This window comes from Rattus norvegicus, chromosome 2 (genome assembly GCF_036323735.1).
Source record: "Rattus norvegicus strain BN/NHsdMcwi chromosome 2, GRCr8, whole genome shotgun sequence".
NCBI lineage: Eukaryota > Metazoa > Chordata > Mammalia > Rodentia > Muridae > Rattus > Rattus norvegicus.
Window position 1 is genome coordinate 186,681,722 of NC_086020.1, and position 26,696 is coordinate 186,708,417.

At 49.9% G+C, this 26,696-nt stretch overlaps 7 non-coding genes and 1 pseudogene across 7 annotated transcripts; 4 read left to right on the plus strand and 4 right to left on the minus strand.

Moving 5' to 3' along the window:
* Window positions 1-488: 488 nt before the first annotated feature.
* On the plus strand, window positions 489-560 carry Trnah-gug2 (transfer RNA histidine (anticodon GUG) 2). The gene has a single exon. It is a non-coding gene; the product is annotated as a tRNA-His (tRNA).
* An 11,044-nt stretch (window positions 561-11,604) lies between these two features.
* Cox7a2-ps1 (cytochrome c oxidase subunit 7A2, pseudogene 1) lies at window positions 11,605-12,005 on the minus strand (annotated as a pseudogene).
* Window positions 12,006-15,373: 3,368 nt separating this feature from the next.
* LOC120101322 (U1 spliceosomal RNA) lies at window positions 15,374-15,538 on the plus strand. Its single transcript, XR_005501694.1, has one exon. It is a non-coding gene; the product is annotated as a U1 spliceosomal RNA (small nuclear RNA).
* An 842-nt stretch (window positions 15,539-16,380) lies between these two features.
* Window positions 16,381-16,454, plus strand: Trnan-guu (transfer RNA asparagine (anticodon GUU)). Its single transcript has one exon. It is a non-coding gene; the product is annotated as a tRNA-Asn (tRNA).
* A 916-nt stretch (window positions 16,455-17,370) lies between these two features.
* Window positions 17,371-17,442, plus strand: Trnah-gug (transfer RNA histidin (anticodon GUG)). Its single transcript has one exon. It is a non-coding gene; the product is annotated as a tRNA-His (tRNA).
* A 2,899-nt stretch (window positions 17,443-20,341) lies between these two features.
* Window positions 20,342-20,413, minus strand: Trnah-gug4 (transfer RNA histidine (anticodon GUG) 4). Its single transcript has one exon. It is a non-coding gene; the product is annotated as a tRNA-His (tRNA).
* Window positions 20,414-21,329: 916 nt separating this feature from the next.
* On the minus strand, window positions 21,330-21,403 carry Trnan-guu5 (transfer RNA asparagine (anticodon GUU) 5). Its single transcript has one exon. It is a non-coding gene; the product is annotated as a tRNA-Asn (tRNA).
* An 842-nt stretch (window positions 21,404-22,245) lies between these two features.
* On the minus strand, window positions 22,246-22,410 carry LOC120101333 (U1 spliceosomal RNA). Its single transcript, XR_005501701.1, has one exon. It is a non-coding gene; the product is annotated as a U1 spliceosomal RNA (small nuclear RNA).
* Window positions 22,411-26,696: the final 4,286 nt, after the last annotated feature.

The window sequence follows — 26,696 nt, forward strand, 5'->3', positions numbered from 1 at the left end:
GCCTCTCGAAGGACACCAGCCATAGCCAAGACTTGGACGGCAATCAAAGGGTCACGCTGTCTAGCAAAAGTGAGAAAAGGATGGTGGCAGGGAAACAAGCAAACAAAAGCAAGACACACATGTGCAAAGAACTGGAATGTAAAGCAGGGAATAGAACTTTGAACCTTCCCATTATAAAACAACCTCACTATCCAGGTGAACCATAGAAGAAAGCATAAGTCGCTTATCAAATCACAGCAGGAACAAGTCCCTACCTCAGCGCCAACTGCAGCCACAGCCTACTGAGTCATAGTCCTCTCAGAAACCTCGGAAATTAACGTCAGATTGCTCCGCGTCATGCTCACTTTCATTCCCGAGCGGTCCGTGGCCGAGTTAACTGCACAGGCTGCTTGCAGAAAGCAGACACGGATTATCAGGGACAGGCGGAAGGGGATTGAGGCTCAGCTAACAGCGGGAGAGGGAGTGCTTTCCCGTGCTACGTGTGGTTCGCCGTGATCGTATAGTGGTTAGTACTCTGCGTTGTGGCCGCAGCAACCTCGGTTCGAATCCGAGTCACGGCATGACCGGTGATTTTTTTTTTTTTTTTTTTTTTTGCTCCACTCTCTCTCTCTGAACTCTTAGCCACAGATCTACCTGCTTCCGCTCATCAGCCCCCAGGGAGCGTGGGGAGTGCAAACACTGGCTCTCTCCCAAACTCTGTGATTGTATTTGTCACCTACTGGCTCCAAGCCACTGCCCTGCTCACAATAGCCGGGTTGTTTCCAGTATCAGTGAGGTTATTTTGCAGGAACTGGGAATGAACCTTTAATGTCTTCGAACCCATCCTGCTGCAGCGGGCTGTCAACAGTCAGCATTCGCCTTCTTCATATTTGTGTACATATAGCAATAAAATTACTGAAGCATCTTACAATAAAATGGTTTTGAAAAGTCAACATCTGGACCAAATTACTGTAAATTTTCCACATCCCCCTGTGAGGGGAGGGGGTAGAGAGGGAGGAGGGACAGGGACCCAAGGTGCATCTAAAATGACTAAGATGCAGGCCATCTTTGGATCCGTACAATCTAGATGTGTATCCTGCAATTTCCTTTCTACCAGAGCTAACTCTTTGTCAGCTTCCGCTGATAATCTTCTTGGGCCATTTAAATCTTTATCACCTTGTAAGATTTGAAATAAATTGCTTAGCTCTCGAGCGTCCAAGCCAATCGCAGGCCACAGCCAGTTCACATCTCCCAGTAGCTTCTGAGTCATTAAGAGTCCTTAATTGGCCTCCTCTGGTCTGCACCTTGTGCAGAGTTATTCTATGTCCTAGACAGTTAGTAGACAGTTAGTAGACAGTTAGTAGACAGTTAGTAGAGTCCCCTCTTTGTATTTTTTCAGGGTTGATTTGCAATCCTCAGCAAGGCACTTCTTTTTCTTTACTTCATCAAACATTCTTTCCAGGATATTTGTATCTGAATCAGCCAATAGGATATTATCCAGATAATGATAAACAATGAATTGGGGAAATTGTTTGTGGATCATCTCCAATGGCTGTTGTACAAAATATTGACACAAGGTGGGGCTATTTAACATTCCTTGTGGCAGGACTTTCCAATGATAGCTTTTTAGAGGGCGACTTCTATTGAAGGTAGGCACTGAGAAAGCAAACCTTCCCTTATCGTGTTCCTGTAGAGGAACTGTGAAAACCCCATCTTTTAGATCAATCACTATGATAGGCCATCTCTTAGACAACAAGGCAATGGGATTCCAGGTTGCAGGGAACACATTGGCCAAATAATCGAATTATTCTCTTTGAGATCTGTCAACATCTTCCATTTGCCAGAGCTTTTTAAAATGACAATTACTGGAGAATTCCAAGGGCTGGTGGACTCCTATAAGCTGAGCCTCCAGCTGCTCCTGGAATAGCTGTTCTCACGCCCCTAACTTTTCTTTTGTCATAGACCATTGATCAATCCAAATGGGTTGGTCAGTCACCCACCTTAGTGGTGAGGCTGCTGTGTCTTGTCAGCAGTGGCTCCCTGATGTAACGCTGACTTGTCAGCCCCCACTGTGTCTTGTTTACGGACAACCTGGGCAGTCTGTGACTGCCTTTGATATCGTTCCTTGACTAATTTAATTTTTTTATTAGGAGCCTGATCGGTTTCATGGCCAGCCTCTGAAACGGAAGTGTTTTCCACTGCTGTTACAGATCTCTTCCCCATAAGTTTATGACTATATCAGACACTATGGCCTTGACTCTCTTATCTGACCCTCAGGCCCTGTACATTTAAGCCATCTGGCTCTTTGCTTTATTTGGGATAAGTCCCAGCTCCTTCAAACTGGATGTCTACTTGCTGGGGTTTAAATCTCAGCCCACATCCAGACATAACAGACCAAAGAACATGGTTCCACAAGGAGAGGTTTAATGAGAGAAGAGTAGCAGAGGTGATAAGTAAAGAAGGCCACCCATGGGCACGAGGAGGGAAGGGGGGGAGAGGAGAGAAGGGACAGGGACAAAGAGGGCACAAGAGGAAGAGCCAGAGAGAGCAAGAGGGAGAGGAGGGGGCAAGCAGCTCCTTTTATAGCTGGCTGTTGCCAGGCAACTGTGGGGCGGAGCATACCTGGCTGCTGCCAGGTAGCTGTGGGGGTGGAGCTTAGACAGAATAACCAACACTATTTCTTGAAGTGGCCAATCTATCGGCCAAGATTTTGGAGAGATAATGGTGACGTCTGCTCCAGTGTTGACCATTCCTTCAATCTCAGTATTGTTTACTACTATTCTGAGTTTGGGTCTTTGATTCTCTATAGAAGTTTGCTAAAATATTTGGTTTTAGCCCCTTTTTGGGTTTTTAAAATTGTTCATAGAAGTTGCCTCAACCTTGTTAACTGGTTTCACAGTATGTGTTTTCAGAGGAGTGGTGTTTAATTCCCTGAGGAAGAGTGTTCTCCCTGCCTGGCATTGGAGCCTGCAAGAGGGCCCACTCTTGGGAGTTTTTTGGGTAAAGTGTTGCCCCGTTTATCTGTAGTAACTGCTGCCCATCCAAATGTCAGCCTTTGCCACATTTTTTTTTTTTTTTTACATATTACAGAGGGCATTGGCTCCCTTCTGGGATTAATTTGGTTTTCCCTGCTCGCCACAATGAAATCATGTGAAAGCTTGGGTTGTTCAAAGCCTCTAGTGGAGGCTTCTCCTATTAAGGTCATATCAGGCAAATGAGGTCTAATATTGGCTGTATCTCATCCACTCATCTCCTTACATCCAGCACTCACATTTTCAAAAGCCAAAGACCCAATTATTGCCTTTCTTGCTGCTGGATCTGATTCACTCCTTTCCCCAACTGAGGTCACCCTTTGCAAAAAGTCAGGGAAGGTTTCCTTTGGACCTTGCACGACCTGAGAAAATGGTTCAAATATTTCCCTGATTCTGTGACTTTGTCCCAGGCATTAAAGGCTGCTAAGCGACAAAATGCCAGACTTTCCTCATCATATACAGCTGCACCTCCATCTCAGCAAAGCTGCCTTCACCAAGCAGCTGATCTGTGGAAATCTCTCTAATCCTAGCTCTCTCTTTTTTTTTTTTTTCTTTTTTTCTTTTTTTTCAGAGCTGGGGACCGAACCCAGAGCCTTGCGCTTGTTAGGCAAGCGCTCTGCCACTGAGCTAAATCCCCAACCCCCCTAGCTCTCTTTTGTCGTGCTATCTCCTCCTCTTCTCTCCACCATGAGAAACATTGTAGATCTGACGCAGGTTCCAATCCTGCCTTTGCCATATACTTCCAGTCTTGGAGATTGTTTTATTTTGAATAGCCCAAGAGGTCAGGATTTGTTTTACAAATGGTGAGTATCCCAAAATTAGTGACATTTCCTCCGTTCTAACACATTCACGGGTTGCCATCCGAATCCCTGGCCATTCTGTGGATGATCATCGTCTGGAGGTCTGAGTTGTATGATAACCGGATACACTGAAGTTTGACTTTTAACAACCTGTGGTTTAGGGGCTGGAGAGATGGCTCAGCGGTTGAGAGCACCCGACTGCTCTTCCAGAGGTCATGAGTTCAATTCCCAGCAACCACATGGTGGCTCACAACCATCTGTAAAGAGATCCGATGCCCTCTTCTGGTGTGTCTGAAGACAGCTACAGTGTACTTATATATAATAAATAAATAAATCTTAAAAAAAAAAAACAACCTGTGGTTTTCTCCAATTTTATCTTCTGTCTCTACCTGAGTATTCCACTAACTGATGTTTTGAGTTGCTCCCTAAGGTCTGTGTCCATGCTTCATCTCTCTCTCTTGTCGCCCCTCCTGGTCCCTGAGTTCCTGTATTCTCTGTCCCAGGTTCTGCCTCCACATTTGTCTTTTCTTTATATTATAACTCTGATATTCTGCTATTTATTTCATTTTGATTGATTGTTTTTAAAGGGTTATTTTCCAGGTCTTGCTTCCAATCCTCGTTATTTTCTCTCTGCCGCTGAGTCTGCTCTGTGAGGCGCTGCACCTTTTGTTCTAGCGTCTTTTCCAGCTCCAGTCCCCAACCTTCATTTTCTTCTCTCCGTCACTTATCTTCACCTATAAATGCCTGTGACTTTAATCCTAGTGTTCCCTCTAGGCCATGTTCCATGCCTTACATTTCTCTCTCTGTTGTTTATGGTGCTCTGTGTATCCCTGTGTCTTCTGTTCTAGGCCCTGCTTCCGTGATCTTAGCTTTTCTTTTTGTTGGAATTCTGATATTGTAGCCTCTGCCTTACTTTGATTTGCTAGCTTTAGTAAATTATCCTCTAATTTTATCTCTATCTCCTTGTTGTTCAGTCTGATCTATGAATTTCTGCATCTTTTGTTCTAGCGTCTCTTCCAGTTCCTGTCTGCAACCTTCATTTTCTACTCTCTGTAGCCTATCTTGATCGATAAAATCCTGTACCTTCAGTTTCTCTAATCCCTTTCCTAACGCTGGTAATTTTTTGTAATTTAGGGCCCTGTCTTTTGAGAAGACGCGATAAACCAAGATAGTAACTATTGCCATAATTATAATTGACAACGTGTCGAACCATTCAAAATAGCAATTATAATTCTTAGATCCTGATCCGGAGCTTCTTGTACCTCTGTCTCCCTCTGCTGTTCGACTCGGGGCACTGCTGTTCGCTTCTGTGTGGTCCTGCCGTCATCAATCTCTGGTAGAGCAGGTCCTGTCTCCTGTTTATACCTGGGGATACCCGGAAGCGAGCGGGGAAGGCTGCTCGGGCTGAGATGCCCTCTGTGCCCTTGAGAAGGCTATTTCACAGGCAGTCGCACCCCTGGGTCCTTGGTCCTTCTTTAAGCTCAGGGAACCCCAACTTGAATTTTTAGGCGCTGCCTAAATCCCAGCGCAGGCTGGGGCGCTGTCTCTGGTTGCTGTGATTTGGTTAAGGTTTGGGGAGGGAGCGTCTCAGTAGCTCTCTGTAAACCCTTCAGACCCACTCAGCGTTTGATTTACACAGTGCCGCAGCTTTCGATCGTAGCCCTAGCTGTTTATATATTGGGGGGGGGGTCTCTTATTTCAAGCTCCTTAGGTTCTAAGCCCGACGTAGGGTGTGCCAAATGTTGCAGTAATTTCTTACCAATAAGCCCTATAAAACACACAAAACCCAGTTATTATATTTATAAGCTATATGTCTAGATTGGGCAGATTTATCATTACACTAATTTATTCCCTAGCTATGAGACCCCTTGCTACTTGCAGCTCCATATTGGCTTCCACCTCTTCCTCCATCCTTTCTCCTTCCCTTCCCCTCTCTCTTCACCTACCTCCACTCTCCAACACCTCCAGTCCCACCTTTCTCGTGGGGCTGTGTCCCTGCTGCTGGTATGGAAAGCATCTGACATCGGGGAGTCCATGGTCAGGAAGGTGACTTTTCCATGCAAGGCTCCCGCACTGAACTTGGGGTGTGCTGACCCCTGCGATTTCCCCAAACGTTCATATCTGAGGTTGTTCACAGACTTCAAAACCTGTATTTATTTTCCTCTGGAAACGTCGGGTTTTGTTCCCCGTTGGTGTATGCGTTGTAGCTTAGTGGCTGTTTCTAACAGATATAATGCATGCATGTTTAGTTTAGTTTCCTATAGTTTTGTTTACTGGTTTATTTGCATAACTTAGAACACTGAAAAACTGTTAGTGGAATGTTCTCAAAGAAGTTCCTTTGCCACAATTAAGGATTGGATTCCGGAACATGCAGCGTTTGTTGTTTTTGCTTTTCCAATGCTAGGTACAAAACCCGTAAACCCATTGTCTCCCCTCTCTGTCATCTGACGCGCGAGTGGTCTATTTGTCAAGTCTTTAGTTCTTTGAAATGACAGCTTAATCAGTTGTAAATGAATGAGAAAACCCCTAAGATTTGAAGTCTGCAGTTTTTGTTTTGATGTTGTTTCTTAGGAGCATAGAGAACACTTATAGGTGAGTAACTAAAATTTTGATTTGAATTTCTTCCTTCCTTGGCCTCTGCTTTTTTAAGTCTTGCACCAAGCCTGGGTGTAGTTGCCAGCACAATGCTCCTCGGTGTTCTGAAACGAGCCATTGGCAATTGGAAGAGCAGGGAAAAAGAGTTGCTAGGAGACTATTCCTTTGTTTTCTCTACGGACAGACACTGTTAGCTTTTTGTTCTTAAAATACAACCTTATGACCTTATTGTTTTTGTGGAAAAAAAAATCAACTTAGAACTGGTCACTTGGCCCTTTCTCTTCTTGTCATCTCCGAGTTCAAACTGTTTGTATCTCTTAACAGCCAGTGTTCAGAGTTCTCTTAGCTCTATAGTCAGGCTCTGAGCATGATCTTCTGAACATATGCTTTTATTTCCCTCTGGAAAATATGCTTAGTCAGCTGGTGTAGGTTCCCTGTCACAAGGACACTAGTCCTTACCTTTCCTGTGCTGTCACTTCGTGGAGCTGGTGCTTGCCCAGTTCTTTCAGAAAGTTCAGTGAGTTTTAGGAAAGTTCGGCATACTTGGTGCTGTGCTATCCAGTCAGAAAGCTGCACATTTCTGTAAAAGATACTTAGCATTGGTGTGGCCGTCATGAGCAGGATGCCCACCGTGGTCCTCAGCGTGTTCTTAGAAGCCAGGATGGCTAGCTTTGAGCTCCATCTTTCTTATCCACATTCATAGGCTGACCCCGAACCAAAGGTTGCCCTCACGTCTGTGTCTCCTTACCCATGTTTGCCACCCCAGGCACCCTGGGGTTTGCAAGGCCTGTGTTTATAAAGGGGTTGGGGACTTTGGTTGTTATGTTTGGCTTGTTTTGTTTGGGAGAGAAGTATGTTCTGTTACTCAGTACTAGGAATGGAACTGAGGGCTGTGTGCCCTCCACCACTGAGCTATCCTACCACATTTGTCACTTTTCACTTTACACATGGTGTCAATAAGGGGCCGGGGTGGCCTAGAACTCACTGCGTTGCCCACGTAGGCCTTGAACCACTTGCTGCAGCCTCCACAGCAGCTGGGATCATAGACCTGAACAGTCAGGTATCTCTGCATTTTGTTTTGTTTTGTTAAATATAGATTCAATACAGAACAGAGTCCCTGTCCTCACCCCCCATGGCGACATCTGGTTTAACTGAAGCCCCGCATCAAATCCAGGAAACCCCACAGGCCAGGCTGCAGCTCTGAATCCTCATTCATTCCTTAATATCTGTCTCCAGGCATGCACAAATGCATGTGGGCCTCCCTGCCACTTCGCCCACACAAAAAAGTCCCCAAATGGAGCTACCACCCCTCTTCGGCTCCCCAGTGCTGTTATCTGAGTGAGACCAGAACATTCCTCCTCTAAGGAGTAGGTTTCTGTGTGTATCTCACACTCCAAGGCCTTCAGCTCAAGCAGAAATGGGAAGCCTCCCCTTAGCAAAGATGTGCCCAGGGACAGGCAGGACACTTGTGCTATGCACTTGTCAGAGGCTCGCAGAAGATCAGAAGGAAGCACCCACTCAGAAAAACTGATGTAGCAGAGATGGCCAGTGAGTGGGAAGGGGCCTTGGAAAATAGTGCTGGGTAGGCCGGGGAGACTACAGGCAGGTAGTCCTGAGAGTCCCCACCTCAAAATCTTCAGCTCCCTTTTGGTTCATCATTCTCCCCTCTGGGTTTCCATTCCCACCCCAGGTCTCATTCACTTCTTATGGCTCTCTCTCCCCCTCCGGTGTCCGGTCTCTTCCCCCTTCCTCTTAGGTCGTGTCGCCCCTTACCCCCATCCCCCAGCCACTCCTGGAGCCAGACACTGCCTCTCTATCTGACCATTGCTCTCACCTGACCCTCTTCAGAGTCCGGGTCACCAACTGGACTCCCTAACATCCTCCTTCCAACTGGGGACCTGTTTCATGTACCACAATATCAAGAACAAAAGGGGGACAGAGTTGCCCTGCTCTACGCCTGAATCTCTCCCTGTCCTTCTCTTCCCAACTCTTCTGCCTACACTCTCCCATAGGTGCCATGGCTCCCTTCACCAGCATCTTCACCAACAGCTAGCTCCTGTTTCCATCCTGTTGCTGGTTCCAACACAGGCTCTGCTTCTTTCTCAACACCTTTTTTTTTTTTTTTCTCTTTTCTTTTTTTCGGAGCTGGGGACCGAACCCAGGGCCTTGCGCTTGCTAGGCAAGCACTCTACCACTGAGCTAAATCCCCAACCCCATTTCTCAACACCTTTGATGGCTACTGCCCCACTTACATTTCTTCTGTTGCTGTGATAAAATACCATGTCCAAGAGCAAATTATGAAAGAAAGGATTACTCTGGCTAATGGTTCTAGAGTGAGAGTCCGCAACAGTGAGGCAGGCATGGCCAAAGGTGGCCAATGACAGAGGCTGAAAGCACACCTCTAGCAAACACAAGAAGCAGAGAGAGGAGAGAGGGGTGGTGGGTAGAGAGGGGGTGGGGGGGGAGGAGCTATAAACTCTTAAAGTCCACGCCCCAGTGGCTGACCTCTGCCAGCAAAATTCCATATCTCAATGGTCCCATGACTTCCCCACATGGTGGGACCAAGTGTTCAAAAACATCAAACTACCACACCTTACCATAGCTGGCAGGGTGCATGTGCCTCTCATCCCAGCACTCAGGAGGCAGAAAGGCAGAAGTCATAACATTAGCACTCGGCAGTACAGGGAGGCTTTACTGTGGAAGAGAGAGCTCGGCTGTGAGACCAAAACAGGAGTAATATACCTTGCAGGGTAAGGCTTCTGTTTGCAACCAAGAGAGTTAAGAAGAGTTAAGAATAAGGGTCCTGCTCGCCCTAAGTTGTTTGGCAAGTAAAGGTTTTCATTTGTAATTAAGAAGTTCCTGTTTGCCCCGTGTTAAGTCCTTGAAAGTAAGGCTTCTATTTGTAACTGAGAATAAGCTCCCATGGCACCACCACTAACCGTAGGCGGGCTCTGTGGTGTGGGCGCCCAGTGGAGGCCAGGACTGGCCAACTCAGTTGTCACTCAAGCCCAGATTCAGGGCCTTGAGTTGGCCCACTGGGAAGAGCTAAGTAGGGATGTGGAAATGTCTGGTTTCTTTGGAGAATCAGTTGTGCCCTGTGAGGTTTTCCTGGAAACTTGTCTTATGGGAGGATGTTTTGCTGAGGCAGACACTTGAGAGGACGCACGATGTTTGAAAAGAGGGTAAAATAGAACCCAGCAGACAGTGACGACTCTTGCGTTGATTTGCCCGGCAATGCTTTGTGTTGGGACTTCGCAGAGAGAAACTCGCCGAAGAACTTCTCACAGTATTCCCACTGCTTCTCGCTGCTTCCGGTGACTCGTGCCAATTTGGCAGAACCTTGCGGTTTCTGCTAGATCAAGTAGCTGCTACCGACTCGTGTTTGGTGCTTGCTATTGGACTGGACTGTTGATATCCTGATAACAAAGATTGGGGTCGCCCCCGGAGAACTACTTCTAAACAGGTCCCCAAGTCCCTCTGGCCTATTAACCATCTTGTTCCCCTCCCTTTGGCCAGTGAAGCATTAAAGAACCCTAAAGTAGGGCTTGAAAAATCTAAGCCTGCAGAGTGGTGCGTACACAGCAGAACTGGAACATGACGGCTGTGACGGGTGAGAGACAAGGCAGCGGTTGGTAGAGGGGCAGGTCGTTGTTCAGTGTGTCAGCAGGATCGTGTGCAGAAGCCTGGAACTTTCTCAGACTCAGCCCCTGCAGAAGCTGCCCAGCCGTACAGTTGCCCTGACTCCGAACAACTACGGGATTTTGGAGATGAAGAATGGTCCGTCTACTGGATTGGACCTCCTCAAAAGACCTCCACAGCGCATGCTCCTCCCAGAGGCCGTGCTGGTCAGTGCCCCAAGCTTGGGCAGAGGACCATATTGATGCCTGTGGGCTATAACTGCTACTGGACACCAGGCAGAGGTCCTTGGCACATGCTGATGCCAGAGACCAAGTGGATGTTCATGGTCTGTGCTGTTGCCAGAAGCCATGGGGAAGCCTAGGATCCATGCTTCTGCTGACTGTGAAAGTCAAAGAAGCTACATTTGCAATGGTATGGATGACCACAGATTCACAGTAGACAAAGGACATGAAAGGCTTCTGTGACAGCCCCTACCTACACCCCACCTCAAAGGTAACAGCCTAGACAGGAGGCCATCAAGGAGATTTTTTTAAAATTGTGATTGGGTGGGTGGGGGTCCAAATTATAGCACTTCAGGGTCGATGGCTTCTGACTCGGGTGCAGGTAGAGAACTCAGCTTCCCTTGGGAGGCAAGGCTTGGCCACTAGGACTCTGACCAGGTTCCAGTGAGCACATGGACAATATAAAATGGACTCTTTTTTCTTTTCCTATCATTTGGGGGGGGTTTTACAGGGGTGGAGAGCAGACATGGGAGGACAGGGAGGTAAGGGGGATAGGAGTATATAACATGAGATTGTCAAATAATTAATAAACTATTATGTGAAAATAAAGAGAAGTTCCCGTTTCTTAGCTCTGATGTAAACTGCTCACAATCCATTCACGTAACAATAGCCACGTTCCTTTCCTTCCTCTGGATCATTCTAATGATGTATAACAGCCCACCCTCTCACCCCTGACAACATCTTATCTCCTACAAAAAGGACATCAAGAAGCCACCAGGGGCTGCTCTTTTAAATCATGACATAGGGTGAGGCAGCCCGTTGTCCAGTCTCAGGTGTGTCCCAAAATACATCCTTTGAGACTCTCATCTTAGCACTTTTGGGGCACACGGTGTCAGGATGACCTTTCCCACAGTTTTTTTTAAAGTATTTATTTATTTATTTGTTTGTTTGTTTGTTTGTTTGTTTGTTTTTTATATATCAGTACACTGTAGCTGTCTTCAGACACACCAGAAGAGGGTATCGGATCCCATTACAGATGGTTGTGAGCCACCATGTGGTTGCTGGGAATTGAACTCAGGACCCCTGGAAGAGCAGTCAGTGCTCTTAACGACTGAGCCATCTCTCCAGCCCTTTCCCATAGTTTCTATGCTAGCATACAACTATTAAAGCTTATTTCACTGAAAGTAAAATACATAACTGTTTAACTGTTTAGATATTGAAAAAAAGTGGTCCACACTCAGGATCTTACAGTAAATTGCTTTCACCCCTGCATATATATCTGGATATTCTCTCTCTCTCTCTCTCTCTCTCTCTCTCTCTCTCTCTCTCTCTCCTCTCTCTCTCTCTCTCGGTTAAGGACTGCTTTATTGGTGGCAGTTAATACACATCAGTAAATATTGATCCCTAAAGAAGAGTTCAGTTACTCATCGTTCCTGGCCCATCGTGCAGTGAATGAAACTGAACCATGTGGAGACTGGGACGACGACATCAGTTCTGCTTCTTGGGGAATGCAGCCATAGCTAACACATAGATGACACACCCTGTTCCACCAACTGTCAGAGCCATTGTGGCTCGGTAGAGGAGGGCATCAGATGCCCTGCCTTTCAGATGAACTGGCATCCCATTATCCTCCTGAAACAGCTTTTGTTTCTCTGGACCTTTGTTTTCAAAATGCCTTTGGGAAGTGGTGCTGATGGTCCTCTGGGCAGTCTGACGAAGGCCAGCAGATTCCGCAGCATCTTAGCTCAGTTGTTGCCCACCAACCTCGACTACTGAATGCCAAAAATCGAAAACCACCCTATTTTCTCTTTTTTACCTACAATAAAAACCTTCCTCCTAACCATACCATGGAGAGGTCGTCATGCCAGTTTCTTTACTGTGCCCCTTTGCATTCACAACTCACAGATATGTGCCTGCCTCTGCCTCCGGCCTCTTACTTCAACCTCTGGAGTGCTTAAAGGCCCATGCCATTCTGTCCAACCTAAGTCTTTATTTAGTGGTAACATGAATGAATATATGTATGCCCTCTTTCTGCCCCTCTCCCTCCTGCCACATCACTTTCATGCATTTTAAATCAATTCCTGTTGCTGTGGTTATCAGTCCTTCATTTGGTGCTTTTGTGGTGTGCATGTGTGTGCATGTGTGTGTGTTGTATATGCATGTGTGTGTGTTGTGTGTGCATGTGTGTGTGGTATGCATGCCTGTGTGTATGTGTGTACACCCACTCTCTTGTAAGCACACTGGGCAGCTCTCCTAATGCCCAGGACTCATGGAGCACCTGCTCTATCTTTGAGCGATGGCCTCACTCCCGATTTTGGTCTTGACCACAGTGTAAGAACGATACACTTCAGCTAACACAGCAGTGAGTGTTGTGCTGTGTGCCATGTGGGGAGAGGATGGAAGAACCACTCTCTCTCTACCCCCACTGGAACAGATCAGACAGGTCTTGGAGCCGGGAAGACTACCTCACCTACAGATGGACAGTCCTCACAACTAGCACTGCACGGGTCACTGATTTCCTTTGCCCAGGATCGTAGCCCAGGCTCTCTTCGGATCGTTGTGTGACACAGCACTGAGGTTGCTGTGATCCTCCTGCCTCAGTCTCCCAACGGTCAGGATTGCACACATGAGCTGCCACATCCAGCTGACTTCAGCCTGCTTGCTGAGACCAGGGCAAGGAGAATGCTTCCAGAGAGAAAGGGCCCGAGACTCGAAGCCACAGAGGGGCTCACAGAGCAGGAAGCACGCTGTCTCCGGTGAGCGGTGAGCTACTTGGCAAGCAACAGAATTGGTCCACTCCCCCACCCAATTCTTCCTGTTTTTCCAGCTGTTGTGAGAAAGGGGATCCTTCTGTGCTCCTTGGGGGCCTCACCTCCTGTTTTTCCCAGATATCAGTGAGAGAGAGAGAGAGAGAGAGAGAGAAAATATATTCTGCGACCAGGCTACATACAATAAAGAACATGGGCGAGGAGAATCCATGATACAGAAAGGGAAGAAGAAGATGCTATGTAAATGACGGAGAAGGGGCCAGAGCCGGGGTCCTCTGCCTTTCCTTTCTCGGTGAACGTGTCTCAGTTCTAGTGATAGCCCGTGCCCCTAGTGCACTTTGTTTTCCCGAAACACGAACATCTAGAAACTGGGGCCGGAGCACTCGGGACTCAGACCTCCACCCGTAGCAGCTGAGCGCCCAGATAGGAGATAATTACAACACGCTGCCGAACTCTTCTCTCTTCCTTGGGAGATCTGAGGAGACCTCTCCCTCTGCCCTTCCCTTCCATGCCTTAGATGGCCAGGGATTGAGAGTGTGCCCAGACCATCCCTCTCTCTCCTCCACCTTGGCATCCTTCAGAACGCTAGACTGAAAACCGGGAGCCAGGGTACAGCTTTTCCTTGTTTGTTTGTTCTTCGAGACAGGGTCTCACTATATGCATCTGGCGGGGTCTCACTATGTAGACCAGGCAGGCCTCGGACTCACAGAGCTCCACCTGCCTCTGCCTCCCAGGTAGGGGATCTCATCTCATTTTATTTTTTTTTAATGTTTGTCTAGTAGTCAAAAGAATGAAACCCAAACACAAAGGTGGTCGATGAGAGCAACTTCTGCAGCGGACATAGCCCCAGACGGCCCGGCTGCCAACTGGTACCATCCGAGCACCAGCACTCCAGGATCACAGGGATCCCGGCCAGCACTCAGCCTTGTTCCTCAGTTCCCCTGGCTGGAGAAGCATCAAGAACACAGAGCGGTGCAGACAGAGACAAGGGGCTGATGGGTCAGAGAGGAAGTTCAGCTGCTGGCGCCTACACCAGGCAGCCCACAATCACCCATAATTCCAGCTCCAGGGGACCTCAGGCCTCTGGCCTCAGGAGGCATTTGCATTGGTGTAAACATGCTACCAACCACCGGTAATAGTACCACACACACACACACACACACACACGTGTCAAAGAAATCAGTGTTTTGTTTTTAAGGAGGGAAGAAGCAGCAGATGAGAGAAAGGATACTGTAATCAACCAAAAATTTTATTTAGTTTTAAAACCCCACTGAGTGTATTTCTTCTGGCCAGCCTGGAACTAACTATAGAGACCAGGCTGGCCTCAAACTCGTCACGCACAGCCACTTGCCTCTCTGTTAATGACTTTCTCCACCGGACTGTCCCAGTGTTATGTTGAATCTTAGTGTGAGGAGTAAGGACAAAGTCACATTACAGATGAAATCGCATAACAATAGAGTTTCATTTTGTTCCGTATTGTTTTTAGAACTTTTTGAGACAGGGTCTGTCACTTTGTAGGCCTGGCCAGCCTGGAACTCACTGTGTAGACCAGGCTGGCCTCAAAGTCCCAGAAATCCACTTGCCTCTGCTTCCCATTCTCAATGGCCCATGCTGGCCACAACTGCACCACATACATGCAGGAGCCTGAGGCGGTCCAGAGAGGGGACCAGGAACCCAGACTTGGGTGACCCCACGGACCACGTCCCAACTCAGTGTCAGTTTCGCGATGTTTCTGAAGAAGAGAACACAGAAAACCACAGGTAAGTAAACCAAGAGCCTTCTAAACTACAGCGGCGGAGACAGGAGTCAGGCAGGTTGGAGCAGCAGCGCGGGGAGACCTCTGCGGAGGGGCTGGCTGCTGTGCTGCCTGACGACCTTCTCCGACTTGGAGAAGACGGGCGACGGTCCGTCCATACCCAACACGATCGATCAGTCACAAGGATGCTGGGACCTAGAGGTGGGCAACCAGTTAGCGGTAAGAGAGGATGCAAGATGATTCGTCTCTGGTCCTTCAACGCTCCAGCACCGCGCAAACGAGAAAGTTCGACAGGCCCCCCGAGCGGGCGGCGAGAGGTAGGGACGTGATGTCACCGTTGGGCGCTTGTGGGGGCGTGGTTTATGCAGATGAGGGTCGCGCAGAGGCCGCCGCGCCCTCAGCCACAGGGGGAAACGCGAGGGATTTCGCCGCGCAGTGGGAGAGAGCACGGGTTCCCAGGTGTGAGCGGAGCGCGGGAACCGAGTGTGGGACGCGGGAGGCCGGCGATCGGACGGCGCGAAGTGACCGTGCGTTAAGAGTGGAGTGGCGGCGTCCGTGAGTCGGGGCTGTGCGGTGGGAAAGCATACTTACCTGGCAGGGGAGATACCATGATCACGAAGGTGGTTTTCCCAGGGCGAGGCTTATCCATTGCACTCCGGATGTGCTGACCCCTGCGATTTCCCCAAATGCGGGAAACTCGACTGCATAATTTGTGGTAGTGGGGGAGCTGCGTTCGCGCGCTCCCCTGGTTTTTCCTGTAACTAAGAGTAGATAATCTCCGTCGCTGCCTTAGTGGACCTCTTTCTCAGCTTTAAGGTAGCTCCCTACCTTAAAGTGTTCCATACTTAGGTTTAAGTAGACCCTTAGACCTTTTTCACTCTTCCCCTGCCAAGCCTCCAGGTGATCCTTCCTTGGAAAGTATGCAGAAGGGGCTGGCCGTTTGTTGGTCGAGAAAATTAAGAACGTGACCTTAACTGCACGCAACAGGCCTGCACACCACTTTTCAATACGTGTTTTTAATTTGATAATTGAGTCACCGGTGCCTCATGGTCTTCTAGGTGAAGCAATTTTCTTCCTTTGCCCATTGCTTTTTGCCTTTTTTTTTTTTTTTTTTAAATACAACCTCCTGAGTTTGTAGCCTTCCTAACATAATTGGCTTCAAGCTGCACCAGCTCGGTTCCAAACGCTCGAATCTCTCATTAGCCAACGTTCTTTGGATATGCTTCGGAGGCGGGGGCGCCTCCTCTGGTACCCCGCGGTGGGTACCCTCACCTCCGCCCTCCGCTCCCCGCCGGTCGCCGGTGCCTCTCCACTCCCGATCGTGTCCCTCCATCTCCCGGAGCACCCGCACGGCACCCGACGCGGACCGCGCGGGGGCTCTAACACACGCCCTGGGGTGACCAGCCCCTCGCGCGTCCGTGCCACGCCAGCGTGGGATCCCCATGGGACCCCGATCCCCGGGTGGCGGCGGAATCCCAGCGTCCGGGAGGCGCCGGCTGCACGGGGCCACGGGGCCCGCGGTCCTCGCACGTGTGGCCGCCGCGGTGACGCCCGCCTGAACAAGGAACCGACGTTGAGACCTTCAACACCGTCTCTGTGGCGCAATCGGTTAGCGCGTTCGGCTGTTAACCGAAAGGTTGGTGGTTCGAGCCCACCCAGGGACGACGGCGCCTGAGCCTTAGGCTTTTAACAGCCTTCTTAGTAAAGTGACTCGGAAACCTGGAAGATTCACATTCCCTACTCCCTACTCAGTCCCGAAAACCCATGGGACTTTAAGCGAGCAAGGACTTGGCTCTACCTTGCGACACTGTCGGTCAGCTTTTTTGCGGCCTTACCCTAGCAGGCGAGGAGAAAGCCCCACTTTTTGTTGTTTGTTTTGCAAGGAGAAGAACCTTCCAAAGGAAGGAACAACAAACCCCGCCTGCTGTCTGTCCTTGGCGTATTTGGGAGTGGGTAGAGTGGCACTCCTTTCTTAATAAAAGAAAAGTATCGACAAGTCGCCAGGTTTTATTGAAACACGGGTAAACGCTCTAGTGGGACCGTTGCTCCATCCTGCAGCAACTTTACACACTGGCTTGCTCCGTGGACCGCTGGTTTGACCCCCAGCTCCTTGGCAGGACCCCGTAGCAGTTCACCCCCTCCCGAGGTGCCCCCGGCGGAGAGGAGGGCGATGGAGGCCTATCGCGGGCTTGGGGAAAACAGCTAAAGGGCTCCTACTGCGCCTGCGAGAATGGCCTCGACCCACGGACTTCACCCTCACCGTCCAACTGAGGCACTGGCACGTGCACTCGGCGCCGCTCCCAACGCAGCCGGCACCAAAGACTCGTGCGGGACGACAGGCGGGTCTGAAGCGGGCAGAGACTGGCCTGCGCTCCGCCCGGGCGGGCTGGCGGGCCGGCTGGTGGGCCGGCTGGCGGGCCGGCTGGCGGGCGGGCGGGCCCGCAGCTCAGTCCCGGCGTCGGCGCCCAGCGGTGAGGGGACGCCCAGGGCAGCGCAGGACCTGGCGGGACTGGGCTGAAGCTCGGCCAAAAGCGCCAGCACTGTGAGAGAGCAGACCGCGCACCGCCGGGCGCGTGGCTCGCCGTGATCGTATAGTGGTTAGTACTCTGCGTTGTGGCCGCAGCAACCTCGGTTCGAATCCGAGTCACGGCACGTCGTTCTTCTTGCTCCATGTACTGCTTTCTTGCCTCCTGTTTGTAGGAACCCTGCATTCCCTGCTTGCCCTACACCTAATTAACGTCCTTGCCACAGACTCCAAGCTCCCTTCTTCAAGGACCCTCTACAGCTGACTTGGAGGAACCCAAGAAAAAGCAGGGTTGGTGCTGTTCCTGTTGTTGATGCTATTCTTGTTATTACACTTTGCAGCTCCGACTCTTCATCGTCAGCCAGCCATGCTGCCCCTTATGTACTTAAATTTTGCCAGTCTGCTTTTCTTGTTTTCTCGGTCAGGGCTTTTCGAGTACCTAAGACCTAGGGCATACTAAGCCCCCTTTCTTCTTAAGCAACACTAGTGTCGGGGTTGGGGATTTAGCTCAGTGGTAGAGCGCTTGCCTAGGAAGCGCAAGACCCTGGGTTCGGTCCCCAGCTCCGAAAAAAAAAAAAAAAGAACCAAAAGAAAAAAAAAAAAAAAGCAACACTAGTGTCCCCAGTCTTGGTCTTCATCGCTGCAATTGGAGGTGAGTTTCCTCTATGTGGTTTTATATTTTTGGGTCTTTAATGAAACAAATACAAAGTCTTCTAAAAACTAACTTTTAAAATTTGTTTCTCAATTATGACTTAATCCTACCACTAGGAAACAGAGGCACTGACCCGTCTTCCAAAGGTCTTGAGTTCAATTTCCAGCAACCACATGGTGGTTCACAACCATCTTTAGTGGGATCCGATGTCCTTTTCGGGTTTGTCTGTAGAAAGAGACAGTGTATTCACATACATTAAATAAATAAATAAATAAATAAATAAATAAATCTTTTAAAAAGTCATTGACTAGCAAGTCGGTTTTCTGCATGTCTGTAAAGCAGGCTCTTCAACTCCTGTCCTTTATACTGTGGGATTATTCCACCACTTTTAAATGAGTCTGTCAAATCGCCTGTCAATTATTATTTATTCTGTAACTCAACTAATAAAAATGTTTCAAGTAGAGTCATCATCTACTTCTAGATATAATTAGTCTCAGTCCTGCCATCTTGCACGCTAATGAGAAGAAGCCATTGTTAAGTGTGTCTTCCTCTCACTCCGAAGAATGGATCATGGGAGGTTGGGGCCCATGCTTTTCAGAGCTTTTTGACCAGGAAAAAAAATACATATATATTTTTAATATACATTTATATAATATATACAATGGTATATATTTGAGGGGAAATATTCTTATTTTCTTTTGTTGATTAGATTAGACAATATTATATAAAAATTGTAATCTTATTGCTTAATTAAAATGGATTTTGATTTCTAGTGACTTCAGCATGTAGACAATAAAAATTTTACTCTTAAAAAAATTAAACAAAAAGAACGAAAAACAACTCTCACTGAAAGACCACCGGAGTGGGGAGACCCCCACTCAGATCTCGAGACGACGCAACCCCCAAGAACTCAGGAGAAACCGATCTTGATGTAATAAACAAGAGGTGTATTTGAGGAACCAGAGCTCTGGGGACACGTATCTCACACAGGAGACAGAGGAGTCGACCCCGAGCCCAATTAGGGGAAGGGATTTATAGGGAAAATTACATAGGCAGTTGGCAACAGTCACACAAAGCAATTTCATTGGTTTGTAACTTGGGCTCAGTTCAACTCTAGGCCACCCTCCTTCTGGGGCAAGCTGACCCTAATTCTCGTTTTTCTCAGGACTGTTGAGTCAGGCCTTATCGAGGCCAGATGGTTTGTGGTGGCTATAGCCAGGCTATATCCCCAAAATGTGTTATGTTATTCTTTGCTGTGAGGTGCACTTGTCCTCACAGCAGGGTCAGTGGGGGATAGTTTAAAATCTTTATTCTTTCACCACCACGTGCCACGTGCAGTATTCAGAACTCGATCCGAGGTCATCAGAGCAAGTTAGTAGTAGTCCTGCCGGTTACTGACTGCAGCTCTCCAGATAGCTGCCCCGCACCTGACCTGGCAACACATGGAATTTGCCCTGATGGTGAAGACACAGTTGAGCCAGGCTCCAGCCTTTTGCCTGCTGCAGCACTTGGGAGAGTGGACACAAATGGGCTGAAGAACTGGGCAACACAATGAAGCTGACTTTGGAGGCATGGGTGGCCCAGAAAGCTGGTCCCAAGGGCTTGAGTGCAGGAGAGATGACCCTGCCTTCTCCGGGTGGTAGCACTGAGTGGCCTACTCTGAGCAGTGATGGAGAGCTAACTGTGGTGGTGCAGATGCTGGAGGGCCTGCGGATGGACCACCTCAGCTACTACCCAAATATATGATTCCACGGAGTTGGCCCACACCAAACTACATCATCACTGAACTCTTGGAGAACATGAAAGGGGAGGTTCTTTCGAAATAAAACTGCAGCATTTCAATTAAACAAGATAGCTCGGAGGAGTCCCAATGAGCTGTGACAGAAGACAAAGGCCTCAAATGAGAGCTCCAGGAATTAGACCTATGACTCATTGCAAAGCACATTTGCAAGTAAAGATTTCTGAACTCAGGACACATGAGGTCCCACTGTGACATGAGTGGGATTCGGGTGTATGATTCGAAATTCACGAAAATCAATAAAAAGTTGAAAAAAGATAAAGAGAGGGGGAGGATGATGAGGAAGAGGGAGGGGAGGACAATAAGACCTTATAAACCAAGTGTATTTCTAAGAGAAAACACCACATAGAAATATTAGCATAATATTCTAAGGTGATGGGGGTTGGGATGTTCCTCAAAGGGAACAGCACCAACCCTGCTTTTTCTTGGGTTCCTCCAAGTCAGCTGTAGAGGGTCCTTGAAGAAGGGAGCTTGGAGTCTGTGGCAAGGACGTTAATTAGGTGTAGGGCAAGCAGGGAATGCAGGGTTCCTACAAACAGGAGGCAAGAAAGCAGTACATGGAGCAAGAAGAACGACGTGCCGTGACTCGGATTCGAACCGAGGTTGCTGCGGCCACAACGCAGAGTACTAACCACTATACGATCACGGCGAGCCACGCGCCCGGCGGTGCGCGGTCTGCTCTCTCACAGTGCTGGCGCTTTTGGCCGAGCTTCAGCCCAGTCCCGCCAGGTCCTGCGCTGCCCTGGGCGTCCCCTCACCGCTGGGCGCCGACGCCGGGACTGAGCTGCGGGCCCGCCCGCCCGCCAGCCGGCCCGCCAGCCGGCCCACCAGCCGGCCCGCCAGCCCGCCCGGGCGGAGCGCAGGCCAGTCTCTGCCCGCTTCAGACCCGCCTGTCGTCCCGCACGAGTCTTTGGTGCCGGCTGCGTTGGGAGCGGCGCCGAGTGCACGTGCCAGTGCCTCAGTTGGACGGTGAGGGTGAAGTCCGTGGGTCGAGGCCATTCTCGCAGGCGCAGTAGGAGCCCTTTAGCTGTTTTCCCCAAGCCCGCGATAGGCCTCCATCGCCCTCCTCTCCGCCGGGGGCACCTCGGGAGGGGGTGAACTGCTACGGGGTCCTGCCAAGGAGCTGGGGGTCAAACCAGCGGTCCACGGAGCAAGCCAGTGTGTAAAGTTGCTGCAGGATGGAGCAACGGTCCCACTAGAGCGTTTACCCGTGTTTCAATAAAACCTGGCGACTTGTCGATACTTTTCTTTTATTAAGAAAGGAGTGCCACTCTACCCACTCCCAAATACGCCAAGGACAGACAGCAGGCGGGGTTTGTTGTTCCTTCCTTTGGAAGGTTCTTCTCCTTGCAAAACAAACAACAAAAAGTGGGGCTTTCTCCTCGCCTGCTAGGGTAAGGCCGCAAAAAAGCTGACCGACAGTGTCGCAAGGTAGAGCCAAGTCCTTGCTCGCTTAAAGTCCCATGGGTTTTCGGGACTGAGTAGGGAGTAGGGAATGTGAATCTTCCAGGTTTCCGAGTCACTTTACTAAGAAGGCTGTTAAAAGCCTAAGGCTCAGGCGCCGTCGTCCCTGGGTGGGCTCGAACCACCAACCTTTCGGTTAACAGCCGAACGCGCTAACCGATTGCGCCACAGAGACGGTGTTGAAGGTCTCAACGTCGGTTCCTTGTTCAGGCGGGCGTCACCGCGGCGGCCACACGTGCGAGGACCGCGGGCCCCGTGGCCCCGTGCAGCCGGCGCCTCCCGGACGCTGGGATTCCGCCGCCACCCGGGGATCGGGGTCCCATGGGGATCCCACGCTGGCGTGGCACGGACGCGCGAGGGGCTGGTCACCCCAGGGCGTGTGTTAGAGCCCCCGCGCGGTCCGCGTCGGGTGCCGTGCGGGTGCTCCGGGAGATGGAGGGACACGATCGGGAGTGGAGAGGCACCGGCGACCGGCGGGGAGCGGAGGGCGGAGGTGAGGGTACCCACCGCGGGGTACCAGAGGAGGCGCCCCCGCCTCCGAAGCATATCCAAAGAACGTTGGCTAATGAGAGATTCGAGCGTTTGGAACCGAGCTGGTGCAGCTTGAAGCCAATTATGTTAGGAAGGCTACAAACTCAGGAGGTTGTATTTAAAAAAAAAAAAAAAAAAGGCAAAAAGCAATGGGCAAAGGAAGAAAATTGCTTCACCTAGAAGACCATGAGGCACCGGTGACTCAATTATCAAATTAAAAACACGTATTGAAAAGTGGTGTGCAGGCCTGTTGCGTGCAGTTAAGGTCACGTTCTTAATTTTCTCGACCAACAAACGGCCAGCCCCTTCTGCATACTTTCCAAGGAAGGATCACCTGGAGGCTTGGCAGGGGAAGAGTGAAAAAGGTCTAAGGGTCTACTTAAACCTAAGTATGGAACACTTTAAGGTAGGGAGCTACCTTAAAGCTGAGAAAGAGGTCCACTAAGGCAGCGACGGAGATTATCTACTCTTAGTTACAGGAAAAACCAGGGGAGCGCGCGAACGCAGCTCCCCCACTACCACAAATTATGCAGTCGAGTTTCCCGCATTTGGGGAAATCGCAGGGGTCAGCACATCCGGAGTGCAATGGATAAGCCTCGCCCTGGGAAAACCACCTTCGTGATCATGGTATCTCCCCTGCCAGGTAAGTATGCTTTCCCACCGCACAGCCCCGACTCACGGACGCCGCCACTCCACTCTTAACGCACGGTCACTTCGCGCCGTCCGATCGCCGGCCTCCCGCGTCCCACACTCGGTTCCCGCGCTCCGCTCACACCTGGGAACCCGTGCTCTCTCCCACTGCGCGGCGAAATCCCTCGCGTTTCCCCCTGTGGCTGAGGGCGCGGCGGCCTCTGCGCGACCCTCATCTGCATAAACCACGCCCCCACAAGCGCCCAACGGTGACATCACGTCCCTACCTCTCGCCGCCCGCTCGGGGGGCCTGTCGAACTTTCTCGTTTGCGCGGTGCTGGAGCGTTGAAGGACCAGAGACGAATCATCTTGCATCCTCTCTTACCGCTAACTGGTTGCCCACCTCTAGGTCCCAGCATCCTTGTGACTGATCGATCGTGTTGGGTATGGACGGACCGTCGCCCGTCTTCTCCAAGTCGGAGAAGGTCGTCAGGCAGCACAGCAGCCAGCCCCTCCGCAGAGGTCTCCCCGCGCTGCTGCTCCAACCTGCCTGACTCCTGTCTCCGCCGCTGTAGTTTAGAAGGCTCTTGGTTTACTTACCTGTGGTTTTCTGTGTTCTCTTCTTCAGAAACATCGCGAAACTGACACTGAGTTGGGACGTGGTCCGTGGGGTCACCCAAGTCTGGGTTCCTGGTCCCCTCTCTGGACCGCCTCAGGCTCCTGCATGTATGTGGTGCAGTTGTGGCCAGCATGGGCCATTGAGAATGGGAAGCAGAGGCAAGTGGATTTCTGGGACTTTGAGGCCAGCCTGGTCTACACAGTGAGTTCCAGGCTGGCCAGGCCTACAAAGTGACAGACCCTGTCTCAAAAAGTTCTAAAAACAATACGGAACAAAATGAAACTCTATTGTTATGCGATTTCATCTGTAATGTGACTTTGTCCTTACTCCTCACACTAAGATTCAACATAACACTGGGACAGTCCGGTGGAGAAAGTCATTAACAGAGAGGCAAGTGGCTGTGCGTGACGAGTTTGAGGCCAGCCTGGTCTCTATAGTTAGTTCCAGGCTGGCCAGAAGAAATACACTCAGTGGGGTTTTAAAACTAAATAAAATTTTTGGTTGATTACAGTATCCTTTCTCTCATCTGCTGCTTCTTCCCTCCTTAAAAACAAAACACTGATTTCTTTGACACGTGTGTGTGTGTGTGTGTGTGTGTGGTACTATTACCGGTGGTTGGTAGCATGTTTACACCAATGCAAATGCCTCCTGAGGCCAGAGGCCTGAGGTCCCCTGGAGCTGGAATTATGGGTGATTGTGGGCTGCCTGGTGTAGGCGCCAGCAGCTGAACTTCCTCTCTGACCCATCAGCCCCTTGTCTCTGTCTGCACCGCTCTGTGTTCTTGATGCTTCTCCAGCCAGGGGAACTGAGGAACAAGGCTGAGTGCTGGCCGGGATCCCTGTGATCCTGGAGTGCTGGTGCTCGGATGGTACCAGTTGGCAGCCGGGCCGTCTGGGGCTATGTCCGCTGCAGAAGTTGCTCTCATCGACCACCTTTGTGTTTGGGTTTCATTCTTTTGACTACTAGACAAACATTAAAAAAAAATAAAATGAGATGAGATCCCCTACCTGGGAGGCAGAGGCAGGTGGAGCTCTGTGAGTCCGAGGCCTGCCTGGTCTACATAGTGAGACCCCGCCAGATGCATATAGTGAGACCCTGTCTCGAAGAACAAACAAACAAGGAAAAGCTGTACCCTGGCTCCCGGTTTTCAGTCTAGCGTTCTGAAGGATGCCAAGGTGGAGGAGAGAGAGGGATGGTCTGGGCACACTCTCAATCCCTGGCCATCTAAGGCATGGAAGGGAAGGGCAGAGGGAGAGGTCTCCTCAGATCTCCCAAGGAAGAGAGAAGAGTTCGGCAGCGTGTTGTAATTATCTCCTATCTGGGCGCTCAGCTGCTACGGGTGGAGGTCTGAGTCCCGAGTGCTCCGGCCCCAGTTTCTAGATGTTCGTGTTTCGGGAAAACAAAGTGCACTAGGGGCACGGGCTATCACTAGAACTGAGACACGTTCACCGAGAAAGGAAAGGCAGAGGACCCCGGCTCTGGCCCCTTCTCCGTCATTTACATAGCATCTTCTTCTTCCCTTTCTGTATCATGGATTCTCCTCGCCCATGTTCTTTATTGTATGTAGCCTGGTCGCAGAATATATTCTCTCTCTCTCTCTCTCTCTCTCTCTCTCTCTCTCTCTCTCACTGATATCTGGGAAAAACAGGAGGTGAGGCCCCCAAGGAGCACAGAAGGATCCCCTTTCTCACAACAGCTGGAAAAACAGGAAGAATTGGGTGGGGGAGTGGACCAATTCTGTTGCTTGCCGAGTAGCTCACCGCTCACCGGAGACAGCGTGCTTCCTGCTCTGTGAGCCCCTCTGTGGCTTCGAGTCTTGGGCCCTTTCTCTCTGGAAGCATTCTCCTTGCCCTGGTCTCAGCAAGCAGGCTGAAGTCAGCTGGATGTGGCAGCTCATGTGTGCAATCCTGACCGTTGGGAGACTGAGGCAGGAGGATCACAGCAACCTCAGTGCTGTGTCACACAACGATCCGAAGATAGCCTGGGCTACGATCCTGGGCAAAGGAAATCAGTGACCCGTGCAGTGCTAGTTGTGAGGACTGTCCATCTGTAGGTGAGGTAGTCTTCCCGGCTCCAAGACCTGTCTGATCTGTTCCAGTGGGGGTAGAGAGAGAGTGGTTCTTCCATCCTCTCCCCACATGGCACACAGCACAACACTCACTGCTGTGTTAGCTGAAGTGTATCGTTCTTACACTGTGGTCAAGACCAAAATCGGGAGTGAGGCCATCGCTCAAAGATAGAGCAGGTGCTCCATGAGTCCTGGGCATTAGGAGAGCTGCTCAGTGTGCTTACAAATGTGTGTGTGTGTGTGTGTGTGTGTGTGTGTGTGTGTGTGTGTGCACGAATACACACACAGGCACACAGGCCCACACAAGCACACCACAAGGGCAGCAAATGAAGGACTAATAACCACAGCGCCAGGAACCGACTTAAAATGCATGAAAGTGATGTGGCAGGAGGGAGAGGGGCAGAAGGAAGGCATACATACATTCATTCATGTTACCACTAAATACAGACTTAGGTTGGACAGAATGGAATGGGTCTTTAAGCACTCCAGAGGTTGGGGCAAGAGTCCGGTTGCAGAGGCAGGGTCACAGTAAAGAAACTGGCATGACGACCTCTCCATGGTATGGTTAGGAGGAAGGTTTTTAATTGTAGGTATAAAAGAGAAAATATATCCAGATATATATCCAGGGGAGAAAGCAATTTACTGAAGATCCTGAGTATGGACCACTTTTTTCAATATGTAAGGAGTTGTGTATTTTATTTTAAGTGAAATAAGCTTTAATAATTGTATGTTAGCATTAGAAACTGTGGGAAAGGTCATCCTGAAATCGTGTGCCCCAAAGCAGTTGAGATGTGGCAAATTTGATGAAGTGAGGGCCTTTTGCGTTCGTCTAGAGAAACAAAAGATCGCTGGGCAGAAGGACGATAGTGCCGAGACTCGGATTCGAACCGAGGTTGCTGCAGCCACAATGCAGAGTACTAACCACTATACGGTCACGGCAAGCCACACGCCCAGCGACAGGGTCACCATATAGAATACTAAACACTAAACGGTCGTGGCCCATGGTCCCTAGCAGTTCTATATACCCGCTGGGAGCTGAAGTCTGTTAGTATCCTGCCCGGACCTCTAGTCTGTTAGTATCCTGCCCGGACCTCGGCCTTCTGCCCCTTTGCTTCCTGCTGAGCGCCTGCGCTGGTTACTTCCAAGCCAGCGGCCTGAGGGTCTACCGGAACTGGGGGCGTTTCCTGGTCTATGCTGGTCTCCTTGCTTCCCAGAGGCCTGTAGTACAGAAGGCGGCCGCAGTGGCTAGTGCTGAGATTTCTCGAGTTAGTTGAATGGTGAGAGCCGCTGTTGAGAAGTCTGTGGGCCTATCCCATTCTTGTGCTAGTTTCTCCAGGGTGATAGACTAGACCTCCATCACCGTTCTCTGAGCTGTGGCTGGAGCATCTCCGGAGTGGGTAAACCCCGTAGGGTCTTTTCAAAGAGCTCAGAGCAAACCAGCAGTCCACAGAAACAAACCTTCAGAGAGCAAAACCACCACTGCCAGTCCCCGGATTCCTTACCACAGGGCCAACTCTTTGTTCCTGTGATTTATTTTACTTTTTCCATATACTCTGTACATTAAATTGGCTCTGGAATTTTCTGACTGAGAATTATGCTGCAGTCACTCTTCTTGTACGA